Source organism: Mustela nivalis (genome assembly GCF_964662115.1).
Source record: "Mustela nivalis genome assembly, chromosome: 1".
NCBI lineage: Eukaryota > Metazoa > Chordata > Mammalia > Carnivora > Mustelidae > Mustela > Mustela nivalis.
The window spans coordinates 178,846,330-178,865,298 of NC_139020.1; the positions used below are offsets into that span (position 1 = coordinate 178,846,330).

The window sequence follows — 18,969 nt, forward strand, 5'->3', positions numbered from 1 at the left end:
ATCATGATGTCTTGATTCCAGAACCTGTGCCTCTGATATTCTAAGAGGCCCAGTAACAATGCTGGTTAGGAGAGCCAGAAAATTCCAACTTGAATTTGTTTGTGTAAGCTAGTTTGAGTTGATTTTCAGACACCATTAACGGAGTAGTCACCAACTCATCTTCCAGTATAGAGAAGATGTCCCACAGTGGTGGGTGAACTTGCTTGTCTCTCTATTTCTTTCTCTGTCTCACTGGAGAGCTACCAATTTAATCCTCACCTTCTTTTTCATATATATATATACATATATATATATATATATATATATATATGTATATATATATATATTAGTTCAAAAAAACAAAGGATTTCTATAATTTTTGTTATTAAAAAGAAGGTTCCATGCAAACCTATGTCACTTTTTCGATCTCCCTGAAGCAACAGTTCTCAGCTCTTCTAGCCATTTCTTTTTATCTTTACTTATAAATCTCTAAAAAAAAAAAAAATAAGCACATAATTTTACTTCTTAAACTATCATTCCATTCTTTCTCTTAGTTATTTTTGGTAAATCTACCAGTATTCTGGTTTTTGATTTTTTGTTGTGACTTTTTTTTTTTTTTAATTTTAGAAATTTGGATCCCTCTTTTCCCCAGGGTTCTGAGATTTTCTGATGAAGTGTTTTGATGTGGTTCTATTTCATTTATTGTGTTGAACACTTATGAAGTTTTTCATTTTGGAATCTCACATCCTTTACTTCTGTGAAAGGCATTTGGGTGTTGAATTTCCTGGAAAGATCCTCTATCTTACTCTTTCCCTCCTGCTTTCTAGCACTGTGACTTTTTGCACCAACTTCAGATGGATTTTCTCAATTTCAGAGGGATTCTTTTTCAACTTTATAACCCAGTCCTTCAACTGAGATTTTTATCTCTTTTCTGTTAATTTTAATTTCTAACACCTTTATTTTTGTTCTCTAAATTTCTCTTCTTATTTTATGGATTTAATATTATCTTTTATCTCTAAGGATACTAGAAAGATTCTTTTTTTTTTTTAAGTTTTTACATTCCTGCTCCCAACAACTTGCTCTCTCCAATTTGTATGTTAAGGCTATGCCGTTCCTGTTGGAGGCTTTGTTAAGATACTGGCAGTCTTTGTCTTTCTGCTCATACTTTATAAGAGATTAAAAAACTGATTGAAAACTCTATGACCAGGAGAAGTCACCTAATAACACTGAAACTCGGGGTAGGATGACATAGGTAGGTTGGTTCAATGGGAAAACCCAGTGTCAATGTTCTATGGTTTTGCCCTTGGGCTAGTAAGACTCACTGAAGCAGAGTCTTCCACCTCCAGCCTGTAGGATATACAACTGTCTACCTACTCTCTGCTAGCCAACTGGAGTAAAAGGGTTTGGGGGGCAGTTTGTCTCAACATTCATAGCTCTATAGACCCTTACTTTATTTCTATATTTTTAATACAGAATCTCACCTTCACCTGTGCCAAGATCCCTTGTCTTATAGTCTCCTTTTTGGGGAATTCCAAATGACTACTTTAATGGCTTTGGACATTAATGTCTACTGCTGACCACTGAAATGGAATGGGTCTCTTTCCCCCTGCTATGGAATGGGTGCACAAAATTTTATCCAACCAGAACTTCTCCTCCTGGACTTTGAATTCTGGATGAATGATGTGCAATGTGAGGATGCTTAGGGTCACATTTGTGGTGTTACCCAGATGTAATTTGTACTAGAGTGTGAATCTTTTCTGTAGTTTTTGCTTTAGGGCCACTTAGAGGGTTGTAGATTGATGCCTGCTGTCCAAGAATTGTCCTCCAGACTTTCATTAATTTTTGTAAGCCCACTCAAGCCTGCCAATAAATTCTATTTTTGCCTAAGATGACTTGCATCAGTTTCTGTTGCTTGCAACCAAGAACCCTAATGGACATAACTGCTCCATCTCAAGATACATGGTACCTAAGGATGCCATAGAGAATGTCTAATTTCCAAATGGCTATCACACGGCTATCATGTGGCCTACGTGTGGTGACATTTCACCAAAATACACGTACCACTGATTTACAAATTATACTGTGCCTAAACAAATTTATTAAGCAGTCAAAATTGATGGGATTAATTAAAAATAACATCTCAGAATTCTTCAGAAAGTTGTGTTATTTTTCTTCAATGGGAAGATACATTGGTTTCAAATCCAAATTTTCTTGTAAGCTTACATGATCAAAATGGCATAGTTGCCCACTACAGACATTTTTATGACTTTCCTCTGCCTAAGAACAGCAACTTAGAGGAAGTGATTACTATTTTGCAACTAGCAAACACCTTTGTGTAATAGTAGAGAAATAAAGCTTTTACACTTAGCTCTATCTGCATGGTTTGTGTTATCTTGAAAGTTATTGCCTGAAAAATATTGCCAGTCTTCTGTACACCTTCCAGATATTTCTTTTTGTTGCCTTATGTTTAAGCCCTTAGGTTGCCTTATGTTAAATGAAATGCTTCAGGTTAATACTTTCTGAGGCAAAGTCAGAAAAAAACCAGCTCTCCAGCTAATCCATTTTTTTTTTCTTTTGCTAAACATTTATTCTTGTTCTAAACTGGAGTGTCTTTTACACCATGTAAAAAAGATACCAGCTTTTTTCTTGATGTTTGTATATTGTTTGGGAAAGCAAGTGAAGGGCATTAAACAATAATTCTTACTTCATTTTTTGCATTGTGCATTAACTGGACCCTACTTCACACAACTTGTTGATTTTATTGAAACACTCTTATTCAATAGTAAAAATTTGAACAAACAAAAACCTCTTCAGCTTTCTAACTGGATTAACCTGAGCTAGTTACTGATTTTTTTTCTGATCCTCACTTGCCTCAGTTTTCAGTAGAGAATACCTGAGGTTTCTTACCTCAAAAGGTTGTTGTAAGACTCGAATGAGGTAATTATGTATGTGACAGCACTTTTGAAAAGCATTTTAAAAAACAAGGCTGATGTTCAAAGAGACATAAACAACATTCCCTGTGTAAGGTTACCTTTGTCTGTAGCTGTTGAGCAATTCCCACAAAAGCAAATACTTACGTGGAAAAATATTCAACCTCACCAAGAATAAAAGTGTTTTCAAACAACAAAGAGATACCATTTTTACTTATTACAAAAAAACATTTAGAAAATAAGGTTCCATACCAAAGAGACTAAGTTAAAACTGGGACTCATTCAGTGCAGATATTATGGTAATAATACTTTTGTTAAACAATTTGGCAATATGTCTATTGTGTCTTAAATATTTCATACTTTCTATCCACTTATTTCATTTACCCAGAATCACTTCCAATGCCTTACAGTGTGGTTATTTATAATAGTAAAAAATGAAAACAAATCAAATGACCAAAACCAGAAGAATGGTTCAGCAAATTTTATTATGTTAACACAGTGTATATCTACACAATGACACCCTTAAACTATGCTTTCAGAAATTTTCAACAAACTAGGGAAACTAGGTCTGATACATATTATTGGCTGTGTTAGACATTATATGCATTGTGAATATGTATGTTATAAATTAACTGAAAAGAGCAGAATATGATATTTATATAAGACATAATTTCAAACATTTCAAATGTGCAAAAAAAAAAAAACAACAAATAAAACCTCACCTAGAACTAACATATGTAAAAATATTAACAGAGATTATCCCTGGATGTTGGCATTATGAGAGCTTTATTTTCTATTCCTTCATATTCTTTAGATTTTTCTGTATTAAACTTTTTCTCTTTTTTGTAATCAAAAATCTAGAAATTGTCATCAGGGACATGATATATAATCAGGGTAAAATGATATTGCTCATGTCTTAAATCTTTGACTTACTTAAGAAAAGCAATGATGGTTTAAGGACTTCTTGAAATGTAGATGCATCCAATCAGCTTCCACATAATTGGCTCTATTCCTGACTGTCCGTTACTCAACACACTCAGAGAGCATACAGAATTTTTAGGCTGGTATTGAGCTTTGTGACAGTCCAAATAATCTCGCTTTCATGGAAGTCTTGAGAAATGCCATACTTCTTTAAAAGTAAGTCTGGAAATGTTCCTACTTTATACATCTTTGCATCTAATTTATATTGTAGAGGACACAATCTAACAGCAAGCTCCCCAGAAAGTTCTCTGCTTTCATGCCTCCCTATGGGAAGAGGTCCACCTAAGAGACATGGGTGTTTTTAAGAGATAACACCATTATAGTTCAATCCCTTTAGTGTAAGTTGTCCATTTCTGTGCTACCATATCATTCCTCAGGGGAACAACAGTCCTGGCTACAACAATTGATGTGACATTGCAGGCACAGGCAAAAGAGAGAGAGACAGAGAGGGAGAGGGAGAAGGGTGGCACAGAAAAAGCCTTTTATCTAGTTGTGACATATGTAAACTAGTACTTGGAGAAAAATGCTTCATGATATTCATTGGATATTCATTGTTTGAAAGTCACACCATTTCACTCAATTCAGTGCAGTGTATTTTTTTTTTAAATTTTAGTCTTGAAGCAAGATTGAAATGTGTCTGTCTGTCTTCCAAAAATACAGAGATTATATTTAAATGATTTTATGGCCTATTGCATTGAATATACATTCAAAAACCACTGGTACATGGGTCATACCAGGAATATCTCTAAGAAATCTGTTTAAATAGTAAAATCATTATAAGAAGAAGTCTGCTAAAAAGAATTATAATTTCATGCTTAGTTTTATTAATCAACATCTGCTCTATACAAATCATAACACTGAAAAAATACAAAATCAGCAAATGGAACACTAGATCTCTTCCTATTCTCGAAGCTCACTCAAACACTCCCACAGTGTTCTTTGCCAGTCAAAGAAATGGTGGAGATAGAAGGGTAGCTTTATCTTCCAAACTTGGGGAGAACAACTAAAGTCATTAGGTCAGTCTCCAGGGACAAAACTGGGATAACTAATGGTACTAAGGACATGTTTCCACTTTGGATGGACAATGGCAGACCCTTAGAAATGAGGTCTAACAAAGACCAACATGAAAGTGTAAATGGGTCTATGAAAATCGAATGAGATATGCATAATAGGGAAAAAAAAAAACTTTAAAAAGTAACTGGGCCAGTTAAATGGAACTGGTAAGTCATCTGTGGTAGCTTTAAGGAAGTGGCAGAATTGGGGAAAAATTTGCATTAGATATCTAAATGTTCGCAGGAATCAAAACCAGATGGTGAACGTGGTAGACAGTGAAAAACTCAGTAATTTTCTAAATGAACTTGGAATGCCACAAAAAGGCCTTTCTGTGCTACCACAGTATGTTTTATTCCAACTGTTGAAAGTAGGAGTTGCAAACCCAAAGTCCAGTGGGGGCCAGGTGAGGGTGTAAGTAAGAGATGTGGGTTATATGTATGAGAACAGGGAAGACAGGTGTGGAGGACAGGGGGCACAAGAAAGAGGATGCTTCCTTCAACTGAGAGCCAGTCACTACTTGGCTGGACACTGCCACTATGTGAAAACATCGCCCGGATCTGATTTGTAAGAGAAGCTTACAAATCAGGAATCCTGGAAAGCAGGAATGTAAGAGAAGTTTCTTGATATTTAAAACAGTAGGTTGTGGGCCACAGTTTGTAACTTCTGACTTAAAGATAGAAAAGACATTTCTGAATGACATTTTAACCATTAAAAAGAAAAAAAAAAAGGTAACTCGTATGGGAGAGTGTCCATAATCTATTGCCGAATGAAAAAAGTCCGTTGGAATTCAAAATATGTCAAGACATTCCATCTCGCAAATACCTGCTTTCGGAATTATGGGAGATGCAGAACAAATTATTTACAGAAGTTTGGCAGTGGGTAATAGCGACATAGATGTGTGTTGTTTTCTTTGTCCCCAATACGTATCACTTGTGATTATCAAATTTGATTGATTCTAAGATACATTTTTCCCTCCATTTCTCAAAACTGAGATTAGTCTTATAATTCACAGTCGCACATATAAGAGTGGTGCATCATACAATCAATAAATCTTAGATTCAATGAAATAGGATTTAAGAAGTCAAAAACAAAAATCTTAAGAGGAAAATTCATTAAATTCTGCTTCTTTTGCATCGATGCCTAAGGAAAATAATCTGGCAGTTACCTCTCTTTTTTCTTTCTTTCTTTCTTCCCCATTTTTTTTTTAAGATTTTATTTATTTATTTGAGAGAGAGGGAGTGGGAGAGAAGTGGGAGGAGCGGAGGGAGGGGGACAAGCCGACTGCCCTAAGCAGAGAGCCCGATGAGGGACTTGATCCCAGGACCCTGAGATTATGACCTGAGCTGAAACCAAGAGTTAAAGGCTAAACTCACTGATCAACCTAGTGCCCCCCGTAGTTCCATTTCTTAGAACTTATCTAATTAAAAAAATTTCAGATAGAAACTGAAAATTTAATTACCTTCTTCATTGACTATTCAAATGCCAAATTTCTCTACACTTTCCTTTTCCTTTTCATTTTAATGGTTAAGGTGTCCAGCCTCAAAACCCAAATCTTCAGGTGACCCTCACAGTCTCTGGTGCAGATTTTGGCTCATGTAAAAATTCTTGCTTCTAAAGAAAGTGATGGCCAAACTGTTAAAGACAAATTGTTAGAACCTGTAATTGCCCCAGAAAGCAAAAAGATCTTTATTAAAGGCTTCAGATCAGAGGTATAATGCACTCCATATGGCTAGCCACATTATGGAGCTGGGCAGTTCCACTCAGCGCCAGTTGAAGCACCCACAAGGTCTAGGGTCTGTCATACTGTTAGATTAAATTATGAATAATTCCTAGGAAATACTTAATGAATAATTTCTTTCCCCCGTCATATATGCCATTATGGCGTAGACCCTAAAGAAATTTCTAATAAAAGTATATTACATTCTCTTTTCTTCATTAGTAACTACAATATGTATGCCATTGATGTCAGGGGAGTTCAGTATAAATTTGCAATAGGTATATTGTGCAAGGTACCACAACAGCCAATATTAAAATACAACACACCCGGATCTAGTGATATGATGTATTTTTTTATGCTATAGACCATGAAATTATAGAATCTCCCATAGTTCTGACATATTATTTCTCCTCCTAAATCATTATAATCACCAGACCCATCTCATGCCTCAGTCTCTAAATGATAATGGAAGCAGAAGCACAGTATAATCAAGGAAGCTCTCAAGATTCATTTTCAGAAAAATATGATGCTCACCCTCACTAAGTAGAATTCTTCATTAATTAATAGTGTCGTTGATGGCATTATGTTACCCACCACCAAGTTTCTGAAAATCTTACTTTATGGCATCATAAAAATCAGAATCTGTGGAAAGTATTATATGAATAAATAGTCATATTATAGTCAAACAGGAAGAATGGTCTGAAGAGACTCTTAAAAATTCCTCAATCATCCCTGTTTTCAGGAAATGGTTCTTTCTCCTATGAACTGAGTGCATGGACTGAATTTTGTTTTCCAAACCAGCAAATGTTGCCATGGACAGGCTTAAGGGAGAGACACCTACCCTAGACTCCACAAGAGGTAGATTATATGGACCTCCTCCCTGTGCTCTGCATCCCTAACATGACCACCTGAGTACAGTTCCTTACCAGCTCGCTTCCTGATCATGGCTTAGATATTAGTGAAACAAGCTCACATAATGCTTCCAGATTAACCGTAAAGGAAGGATAAGACTCAAGTGTATAGAAGAGTGATAACTGGCCATAGCAGGCATACAATAAAAGTATCTGTTAAATAAGAGATTTTAGACCTTGTAAATATAATATATGTTCATTTGAGAGAAAGTATAAGTCCTCTTGACTGTTGTTCTACCCTATAATCTGTTCCTCCATTATAGACACGATTTCCAACCCTGTATAGAGTTGTGACCCTGTTCAATATATATCCATAGTGGGTGAATATATGTACACCACATTCTATAGTCTGTTTCCATCTTCTTAACAAATGTGATATCTGAGTGTAGAGATGTTTCATTAACTGCAATGTTTTTATTAACTGCAATAAGTCTATATTATTTACCTGATTTTCTAATGATGGTCATAAAAATTGATCACAAGTTATTAAAAAACTTATACATTACAAAATATTAGAGCCTTTGTTGGGAGACCTGTTTACTCTCATTTCCATCCCATCTTTTCAGTCCTCCTCCTTTCTCTCCCTAGTATATAAATTTTGTACATCTTTGATGAAGTCTTCTGATTGCATAAAGACAGAGTAATTTGCCCTGAGAGTTTTGGTTCACAATTTGACGCATATTTATGTCATTATCTCTGTGGCCAAACCTCCTTAGCCTTGATACCCAGAACCTCATCATACTGGGAGAGGATTAGAGAATGAAATATGCAGGAAGAATTTAGCACAGTGCCTGGCACATAGAAATTTTCTACACTGAAGAGGTTGACATCGTTGATGTAACATCTATTACAAAATGGCTTCTTAGGAGACCTGCTAATACTGTCATATATCAATAGCCTAGAATAAAGTAACTTCTTCATCAAATAGGAATTAACCCTTCCTGTCAGCCAATAGTACCAAAGGATAATACACAACCAGCAGAATCTACATGATAATACTCCATGCTAGGAGACTACAATCACTATTACTATGAAATGAGTACATTTTAGATAATTTCCCCCCTCTTTATTTACTTTTGTCCTAATTTATAGTGCAGGAAACTAAGGGTCACTGCAGTATGTCTGTCTGACTTTGAAGCCACTGTTCTCAGTCAAAATTCTAACCTGTTTTCTATTCTTTCAGGTTAAAAAAAGCTTCATATGAAAATATGAAAATAATTGCAAATCATACATTCCTAAAAAGTGAAATGGTTATTGTGTCTTTAAATAACTCCACTAAATGTTAACTCACACCCCACACAATTCACTCATTTGATTATTATTTTCTTAAACAAAATTTCCTGTTGAACACACTAGTAACTTCATAGTAATACTTGTTCTTGAATATATATATATATATATATATATATATATATATATCACTACTTTATTACACAATTCAAGTTATATGTGGTATGTAATATATTCAAAACTCGTCATAATCATAGAAGTTAAAAAAATAAAATTTGTAATGTGTAGCTTGTGCTATATGCATGCCACTGAGTTTATTTATTAAATTATGTTTAAATACCTATATCAGAATGTGTCTGTAGAGATTTCCTACTCAGCATTCATGCAAAAGACCCAACAAACTGTTCAATAACTCAAAAATAAAAGCTACTTTGTTGGGATAAATATTCTTGTCCATATGCTGGATGGCACTGATTGATGCCTTCCTGCTGGCATTGTTTAGACAGCTCAAAATTTAAGGCCATTGTGAGGCCCCTGCCATGTCATTCCTAGTTCTAAATTCCTGAACGGACGCCATGACACTTGCATAGTGGTGCCGTCTGTCTTCAGAACCTTCTACTTCCTTTGTTGCCCACAATTTGTGCTCTATTTTCTCTTTTAACTATAGTCAAAAAAATAAAATATGGACAGAAATGGTTGCTACATCCTCTTTAATACAAGACTGAATGACAAATACAAAAAGGTAAACTCCTTTTAAAGCATGGCAAAGGAAAACTACATTATTCATTATTGGCTAGTTAGAAAAGTTCCTGGTGGTATTTTACACAACTGTTGGAGTACTCGGATTATCACACACCCAGTATGCAGGATTCCCACTTGACATACTTGATAATAATTCCTATCTGGAAATTACACAAGAACTATAATGAGACACCATTACCTAAGAGCTACTTTCCTAAATGATTGCATTAGCGAGGTGTAAATCGATGAGTGGTGATTAATGAGGTTACATTTCATTTGTGTTAATTCTGTGGTGCTCAATAAAATAAACTATGGTTGCTTAGACTAGTTAAAAAAAAAAAACAGAGCTATAAAACTATTTTTTCTTGTTTTACTAACATTCCCTTATATGATTTGTCTAGTTTTCTGTGGCTGTTTTTGCATAGCATCCCAAAGAGGAAAAGAACAATTGTTTTTAAAAGGTAAGAATGCGCAATATTGAGATCACACCATGGTTCTTCATTGCAATCAAAGAGGCAAAGGTATATTAAGAATGCCTGGCTTTGTTGAGTACTTGCTATGTGCCAGGCACTTTACAAAGAGCTTAACATGCATTGTATCACTGAATTCTCAAAAGAGCCATTTCACATTAAGACCATGTGAAAGGCATTCTATTGTGTTAGTCATTAGATGAAAGAATAGGAAAACCTTAAGACAATACCCCAAACTGTCAGAATGGGAAAAAAAACAAAAAACAAAAAACAAAAAACAATGATGACTACTATTGGTCATAAAGTAGAACCAGTGGAACTCACACACCCTGTTAGAGAGTAAACTGGGATAATTACATTAGAAAGTTGTTTGCCTGATCCCCTAAAGTTGACTAAATACATACTCTACAACCCAGCAGTTCCATTCCTAAGTATAGACCCAATGGAAATGTGTACATATATTTACTAAAAGCATGTATAAGAATATCTATGGCAAACTATTCAAAGTAGCCCAAACTAGAAAGTAAACAAAGACTTATCAATAATAGAATACATAATAAATTGTGGTATATTCACAAAAGGGAACAATGCAACAACAAACAAACTATAGCTACATGCGACAATAAGTATGATCTTTCCAAACATAATATTGAAAGAAAGAAGACTCAAAAGAGTCCATATTGTATGATTTTATATATATAAAGTAAAAAATAGGTAACACTGATCAATGAGGCTAGAAGTCATGACAAAGGTGAACCTTGGTGAGCTGTTATTGACCAAAAATTGTAAAATAATATTGACCAAAATAGGGTAGGTAAGACCTAACATGATTTTGTTTCTTAATCTGAAAGCTGGGTACATGAATATGTTTGCTTTCTTAAAAGCTCATTGAGCTCTGTACTTATGATCTGTGTACTTTTCTGAATGTCTGATATCTCAATAAAACAGTTTACAAAGACACTTGGAGGGATCAAGGTCTATTGTTTTCCTCTATTTTATGGATGCAGATGTGGAGGATTGATGAAGTTAAGTGACATGGCTAAGGTCATGAAGGTAGAATATGAATCTAGGCAGTTTTCCTATAAATCCCTTGCTCTTAATTGTTGCTCTGGACGCCAGACAAAAGAGATTTAGTTTTGTTCCTGTTTCCAATGCTTATCACTTGCCTATGATTACCCAGAATTAAAAGAATGGTAAGAATGAAGAAGATTCACTACAGACTTTTCATGCTGTTTCTTGAGTTTTCCTGTTTGGAGAGACCTGGGGGGGAAAAAAACTTTACTCTGACCACAGTGACCTCACATCATGAGTATGACATGTGGGTAAATGACATGTCCAATTTCAGGTTATGAATGTTCCTCCAGGTTTGATCCCAAGGGGAGTAATTCAAAGGTGAAGACATATACATAGATATTGCCACTGCCCTGGAATATGGAATAAAGAAGATAAGAAGTGGAAGGGCTTCTAGTGAGATCTCCATAATGCGACATGAGTAGCTGTTGAGAAAGCTTCCAAAGAAGAATACAGATAGGAGGAGGCCAAAAAGACAGGTTCCTCACCAGTACCTACAGAGGAAGTTGCTATGGGTATTATAATGGAAACCAGGGTAATGAGTTTTCAGTTGAATAATAAGGTAGTCAATGATTATGCTGTGCTATGCTATTTTTATGGAATACTTACTGTGTAATGGTGTTCACTATAGTATGCATTGATGTGCAAACTAAATGCAAAATTTTGAGAACCTTCTTATGATTCCTGTTTAAGACAGCACCCAAGAACCTGATTGTTTTTAATAATCTACCTTAGATAGCTCTAATGCAGCAATGATGCTCTGGAATACACTGGTTTAGTGAATGCCAAAAGAAAGAAAATGACTACAAGGGGTGCTTCAGCTTATTTCAGGCCCTTGAGGTAAAGTAAAGGGGCAAGAGCAAAATAGAATAGCAGAGAGAATTAATTCATTTCTCAAGCAACCCTTTTGCAGGTTAAATTTTAATCTACTTTTAAATTGCTATACAAATATGACTGATTAAAATATAAGAAAATCAAGAACAAAAGAAAGAACAAAATAAATCCCTAGTAATCCAAGGTATGCAAACCAAATTCATTTCTTAAGTACACTCTTACACACACACACACACACACACACACACAATTTCTTAAGCCCTCCAGGCTTTCTAAAAATTTTAGCATGATGGATATCCTGGAGTTAATTGAAGAAATAATTTAAAATGAGTGTTGATATATTCTGGGAGTTGGAAAAAAATGATAGTAACACTAGTGGCTTACAATTTCAAAGCATGATATAAGATTATACTTATTATATTCTATACATATACCAATAGAAATGTTTATTTTCCCTCAAGGTACTACTTATGATTATTGCATGATTATTTCTAAACACTAGAAAACTAGTACCTAATTTAATATTTTATTCAATTTTCTCTTATATTATTCTTTTAAAAAAAACAAGGTGTAGGGTGTTTCAGAGAATTCTGTCTTTCCTGGCTAAAGTTATTAGAGAATATTGTATGTGTATGTATGTATGTGTACATACACACACACACACACATATATGAAATTTTAACTTTAGTATTTAGCATATTTGTTAATGACATCTTATATTACAAAAACAGAGACTCCCTTATAGTTTTTCAAACCATTTAGAGGAAAACCTATAAATAGCTGTTCAGATATAAGAACAAGAACAGTATGATAAATATTACATTTAAAAAATTTGTCTCATGTTCTTTAGATTTTAAAGTTCTTAAAAATTTCCATTGTGAACTTCTCCTCCTGAATAGTATGTGGTAGCAAATGAATATTAGATAAAGCTGGGTAAATTGCAAAGGTTATATTTTTATAGGCATCAGAAAGCAAGAAAAATCAGATAGACTACAATGTAAGAGAGAGGGGAAGCAGTAGGAAGTGAGTTGATAAATCGAGCAGTATTTTCCCTGGTAGCATTTGTTATGCTGGGCACAAGAATGAGATTCTTGTGCACAAAGAAGGCCACTAGAGAAAGAAGGAGAGAAAGAAGAGTTTTTAGTAGAACAATGAAGCCAGAAAAAAAGTTGGAGATTTGAAGGCTTTCGAACAAATAGCCCATTTCTACATGAACTGATTACTCTCATCCTATGTGAAAAACTAAAAGAATGAACCAAATGATTGTGAAAGGGCACATGAAAAATCCCATAATCTTGAAGACTGAAGAAACAAAGCTCTTTTGGAGGAAAAGGCCTGAAAAGAACCCTCAAAGGCAGGATGGATTAGCACTAAAGATTTACAACTGATATTGCATGGGCACATTCACTGATTCTAGATGCAGCTGAAGCCAATATTCTAGAAAGGTACTCTTGAGAGATAAGAAAGTATATGATTTTTCTATATTTCTCTGTCATTGACAAGGTTGGAAGCTTAAGGGCCTTCGACACATGGACTTAATACATTTATTACAGTGTGAAGCTGCATAAGGTAAAAGGCCAAAGGGCTCATCTGAAGATTTTTGAAGGGCAGAAATGAATCTTCTGCAGAGATAGATTAGGTTTGCAAAAGCTACAGCCCAGCCCCAACCCAGCTGTTCCCTGATTTCATTTAACCAATCAGCTCCTCACAGTGTTTGCCTAAGAAGAAAAAAGAAGAGGCTTCTTTTGTGGAAGTTAACATTTGAAGTTTTTATACACATTGTCTTATATTCAGTAAAAAATGATTATATACAAGCAGCAGAATGGCCATAATCAACAACCAAGAGCAAAAACAGACCATAGAAATAAACCCACAGATAATCCAGATGCTGAAATAAGCCAATCAGATCATTAAAATAACTAGGATTAATGTGCTTACAGAAAAAGAGAAAAAGATGGGTGAAATAAAAGGAGGATAATTTCAAAATACAAACTTATACCTATAAAAATAATTACAATGGACAGATTAGTGCTAAAAAAATAATATGTGAATTTAGGAAATCAGTGGAAGACAGTATTGGAAAACTGAAGACAGGTCAATAAAAGACATTTAAACTGGAACCCAGCAAGAAAAAAGGATGGAAAGAACAAAAAAGAGCACAAGAGATATGTAAGTTAGTCAACAGTACTATCATACATGAAAATGGTGTCCCGGAAGAAAACAAGAAAGACAATGGAAAAGTTCCCAAAGAAATAAAAGACATCAGTGTAAATATTCAGAAATCTCAGATAACCCTAAATAGATTTTTTTAAAAACTTCAACAAATTATGAGAATTAGAGAGGGCAGGACTGCACTCTACCCAGCTCTGTGTCTTGCAATATTATGGGAAGGAAGGCATCAAGTACAGAAAAGACACTTAATAAATCTTTGTTGAAGTAATTATTCCTTGCATAACCTTCTACTAGCACCATTATGTTTTGCAAATATTTTTGTAGAAATTTCACAACATGATCAAACCTATGAATCAATTATCTCCCTAGAATTAGGAAATGTTTTTATGAAAAGGGACTTGGGGAATCCCCTAGTTAATAGTTTTAAGTTGAACTTTGTTGGTTCCCAGAGCTTTGATTTTGTTCCATTAAAGAGGGCCATGATGAGAAAGAGAGATACTGTGAAAGAGGGCTCTGGGGCACCCATTTTTGCTTTATACAAAATTGCCCTGCTTTTATCTGGTTCACAGGTTTGTACTCACGTTTCATTTGGGGAAAAAAAAAAAAGTTCTTCAGATTAAAAAAAATGGTTGTGGAACCATGAATCTATTGCATGCTTCCCCCCCCCTTTATATAACAGATAATATAATTGAGGCCTGGAGACACAATGTGACCTTCTCAAGGTTACTTTGCTAATTAATGGCAGAACAAGAACCAGACTAAACGTCTCCTGAATTCTGTTCACGGCCTTTTCTAATACATCCCACTGCTTCTCCTTATCTAAGAATTTATGCAAAAAAGGGTACTTTTATAACATAATCATTAAGAACATGGTACTTTCTATCACATCATTTGAATATTTGTTCTGAACTCCTATAAACTCATTATTTTGCTTATACTGCAAAACAGACATAATTTAATTTCATTGTTCCTTCCAGTCTTTTTCTCTATTTCCATAATCCCTGACCCTTTTTAAGCTCCTTTCCTCACACTTGCTTGAAGGATGTAGCCATAAGGTTGTATCATATAGATATGATTAGGACCATCTTAGTAACACTTCTTGATCTCAATTTTAGGTTCAAATCTGGCTCAAGACCCCTTAATTTGAAACTTTTCCTGAATGGCATGGCAGGGTAGTCATTTGTTAATTAAAATTTTCCTACCACTAAACGTATTTTTTGTACTTGCCCTTGTATTGTCTTAAATTAATACCTTTTTTTAAAAAAAAGTTAATTATATAGACACAGTAAATGCTTGCACAAAATTCAAAATATACAAAAGAATATACAGTGATAAATAAGTTGTTATCCAATCTCTAACAAATTCATCTCTTCTGGGATAACAAATCTATTATGTATTTTCCTTTTTTATACAAATGGGAGTTTACTGTAACACTATTCTGTACTTAGCTATTTTCCTTTAACAATATATTTTTTAAAGATTTATTTATTTATTTGAGATAGAGAGGGCATAAGCAGGAGGGGCAGAGGGAGAGGGAGAGAGAGAATCTAAGACAAACTCCACACTGAGTCTGGAGCCAACACAAGGCTTGATCTCATGACCCTGAGATCGTGGCTTGAGCTGAAACCAAGAGTTCGATGCTCAATCAACTGTGCCACCAGGAACCCCTTAACAATATTCTTAGATGTGACAATTTATTTGTACTCACAGAGCTGCTTCTTTCTCTAATTGGCTACATAGTATTCCATTGTATGCACTGAAATACATTTATTGTATTCTCTACTGATGGATATTTGAGTTGTTTTCACTGTTTTTATATAGCAAGTAGTGTTGCAATGAGAACTGTGCACTTTGCTCATAACTGAAAATGTTCTAGAAATAAAATTATTAGAATTATTGCATTTCTAGGATAGGTATTGCTAAATGGCACCCCAACAGAATTATAACAAATTGTACTTTGATCCTTATAATGTTTACAACAATTTGCACTCATACCCTTGCTAACAAGTTGGTTATAAAACTGTTTTTTACCCAGACAAAGCCAATATGCTAGGTGAAATGGCGTTTCATTACTTTGCATTTATCTTATGAAGACTATAGATGAACATTTTTTCCAAACTTGTTAGTGATAGCTGTATTTCTTTTTCTTTTGTCCATTTTCCTATTATGTTGCAATCTTTTGTATAGATTTGTAGGAATATAGTATCTATTAAAAATTAATTCTTTTGAGTTATGTGTGGGAAAAATACTTCTGAATTTCTTTTCTTTTGATATTTTTGTGACATTCTTTTGCTATGTGATTTCTTTGTGTTTATGCAATATTTATCATTTTTAAATGGTTTCTGAGTTTCTCATCATAAACAGAAAGGCCTTTCCCATCCCTTTCCCCTTAGTGTATAATAATAAAGTCATATAAATATTTTAAAAGGTCTATATTTTTATTTAGTATGTTAATAATTTCATTTTGCAAGTTTCAGTCTGATCAATTCAGAATTTATTTTGCTATAAGCTATGAGGTAGGGATACAGATTTATTTTTTCCTGATATTAAACCCAATTTTCAGAGAATTTTTTCTTCTTATTTTATCAACCTTCGATTAACCTCAATAATTTAGCCTTTTCTCTTAAGGTTGTAACTGAAGTTCAGAAACCTAGTTTTTAATAATTGGTGCAGTAGTGAGTATTAAGTTTGCTCTCAGTACATGTTTATAAAACTGAAATGATACAGATAGCAGAGTACTTTAAATGATCACTTCTATAAAATATGTGGGTATTAGATCAATCTCATTTTATATTTTTTCCTTTTTTCAAGTTCAAATGAATAATTTAATTGATTCCATTTCCTTTTTCTTTCCAGCTAATATCTTTGGAATACCTATTTCAAAAATAAAATGTATTCTCAAATGTGATCATTTTTATTTAAATCTGTTATTTTCTTCTCAGTGTTATATATTTTAAACACCGAACATAAGTCGTTGTCAATAACTTGTAAAAATTAGTCAAAAAATGGCAAGACAAAACCAATCATATAACTTTCCTTAGAGAAATACAGAAAACACTTTTCATTTCTGTGTTCATGTTACATCCTCAGTATTCTCTCTGGTATGTACACTACAAAGTGGGGTTTGGAAACCACATTAAAAACAAACTTTATGCATTAGATGACAATTAAAGAAATCGAAATAAGAATATGCTATAATTAAAAAAAATGGCTGCAGGAGTTAGAAAGAACCACTCGTGACCATACGTTACAAAAGTCCCTGGACAACAGACCCAACGCCCATCAATATTTTATGTATGTTTTATTTGCCTATTTATTCTGCAGTTCAATAAAAATTACATGTTGCTATGGAAACATGAAAAATCACAGATACCTGCTCTACTCAGAATTATGGCATTTCACTTTCTTAATGAAACACACATATCATAGGGGCTTAAGCCTTGTATTTGGTCATAAGTTTTGAAAAGTAAAATCTGTTAAAGAATGATCAGTTAGTTATTTTTGGTATTTGTAGCAATTTAGCCAAAGTTCTGGAAATACTACATTTAAAAAATACATAAAAAAACATACATCTAAAGCAACGTAAGCCAAAGTGCCGTCTTCCCTTCCAGTATGAGGATTTGTTTTTTCATATTCTTTAAAATAGTATCTAGGTTAATGCCCACCTGTGGGTAACATGATTCTTTTTAGAAAGAGAAAGAGGATAATTTTTTTTTTTTTTTTCTTAGCAGGGACTGGAAAGGTGACTTCAAGAAACATGGAGCCCCCACCTTCTTGAGCAGACATGTTGCCACTATCCCGTGTTTTCAGAATCCATTCCAAGTGGACTAAAAATTCCACACCAAGATTTCCCGGTGCCCGCCACTGGTGCAAACAGTATCTAGTGATGTCTGCACAAGTGTCAGAGAGGTGGAGAAATCCTTCAAATCTGTTAAATGTGGAATAAAGAGGAGAATAACTTGAATTAAATTCCTGTCCCCACTTGAAATAGACTCTGACTGTGCCTCTGTACCTGGCCCTGATTTTTGCATGAAAATATTCCTTTTGTCCCTATCTGGTGCTAGCCTTCAAAAAGGAACAGGGTTTAAAAAGCAGGAAATAATGTGAGATTTTAAGCAAACAGTTCAATATTCTTTTAGAATGCTCTCTGTATTCAAAAGCACTTTGATTTATATCTTTAGGAGTCTTTGAAACTGTACCTCTTTTAAAAGACCATCCCTGATTTGGGGTCTTTGTTCCTTTATGAGCTTTGTCCCCGATTTCTAATATAGAGACCCGAGAGGCATGTTGTTAAAGGAAGGAAAAATAATTTTTAAAAAGCCTGGCAAACTGTGTTAAATATGCTTTTGAAAATTAAGTTTAATATAAAGTTCAGTATAACCATCACCATTGAAAGTATTGTCTGTGCCAAATAACTCTTCAATAAAAATATCCTTTGTTTTCCTGTAATGTAATTAAAAGTGAACCCAAAAGGGCAGCAATAAATCAAGGTGCACAAAAGCAGAAAAATATTATAATTAATATTTAACATAAGTTTTGATTGCTTTTAGAGTAAGTATTAAAAATATCAATTAGAATATATATTCAAAGTTTTCTTCCTTTCCCATTACACAGTGGAAGGGGCTATTTTTAATTCTGGATACTACAAACCAAATAATACATAGTCCCTAATTAAATAAAAGACTGCAATTGAATTGAGAGTTTCTGCTGATGTCATACATAATGAAAGCACAGCTCCAGGTTTGAATGAATGGCAGCCGAACCCTGAGAATGAATTACAATGTTAGCATTCAATCAGAGACTAGGTATTGTTATTTGTAATAGATGTAAAATGATTATTATTATTTTTAAATACAGACAAAGGGAAGGAAATTTGAATT

At 34.1% G+C, this 18,969-nt stretch overlaps 1 long non-coding RNA gene across 2 annotated transcripts; it reads left to right on the forward strand.

Annotated features, from left to right (window-relative positions):
- Positions 1-9,404: 9,404 nt before the first annotated feature.
- On the forward strand, positions 9,405-18,058 carry LOC309862591. 2 transcript variants are annotated; one of them, XR_014310594.1, is made up of 3 exons: positions 9,405-9,543; positions 9,944-10,003; positions 17,818-18,058. It is a non-coding gene; the product is annotated as an uncharacterized lncRNA (long non-coding RNA). The 2 variants fall into 2 exon arrangements; XR_014310595.1 differs by lacking the exon at positions 17,818-18,058 and adding an exon at positions 11,377-11,642.
- Positions 18,059-18,969: the final 911 nt, after the last annotated feature.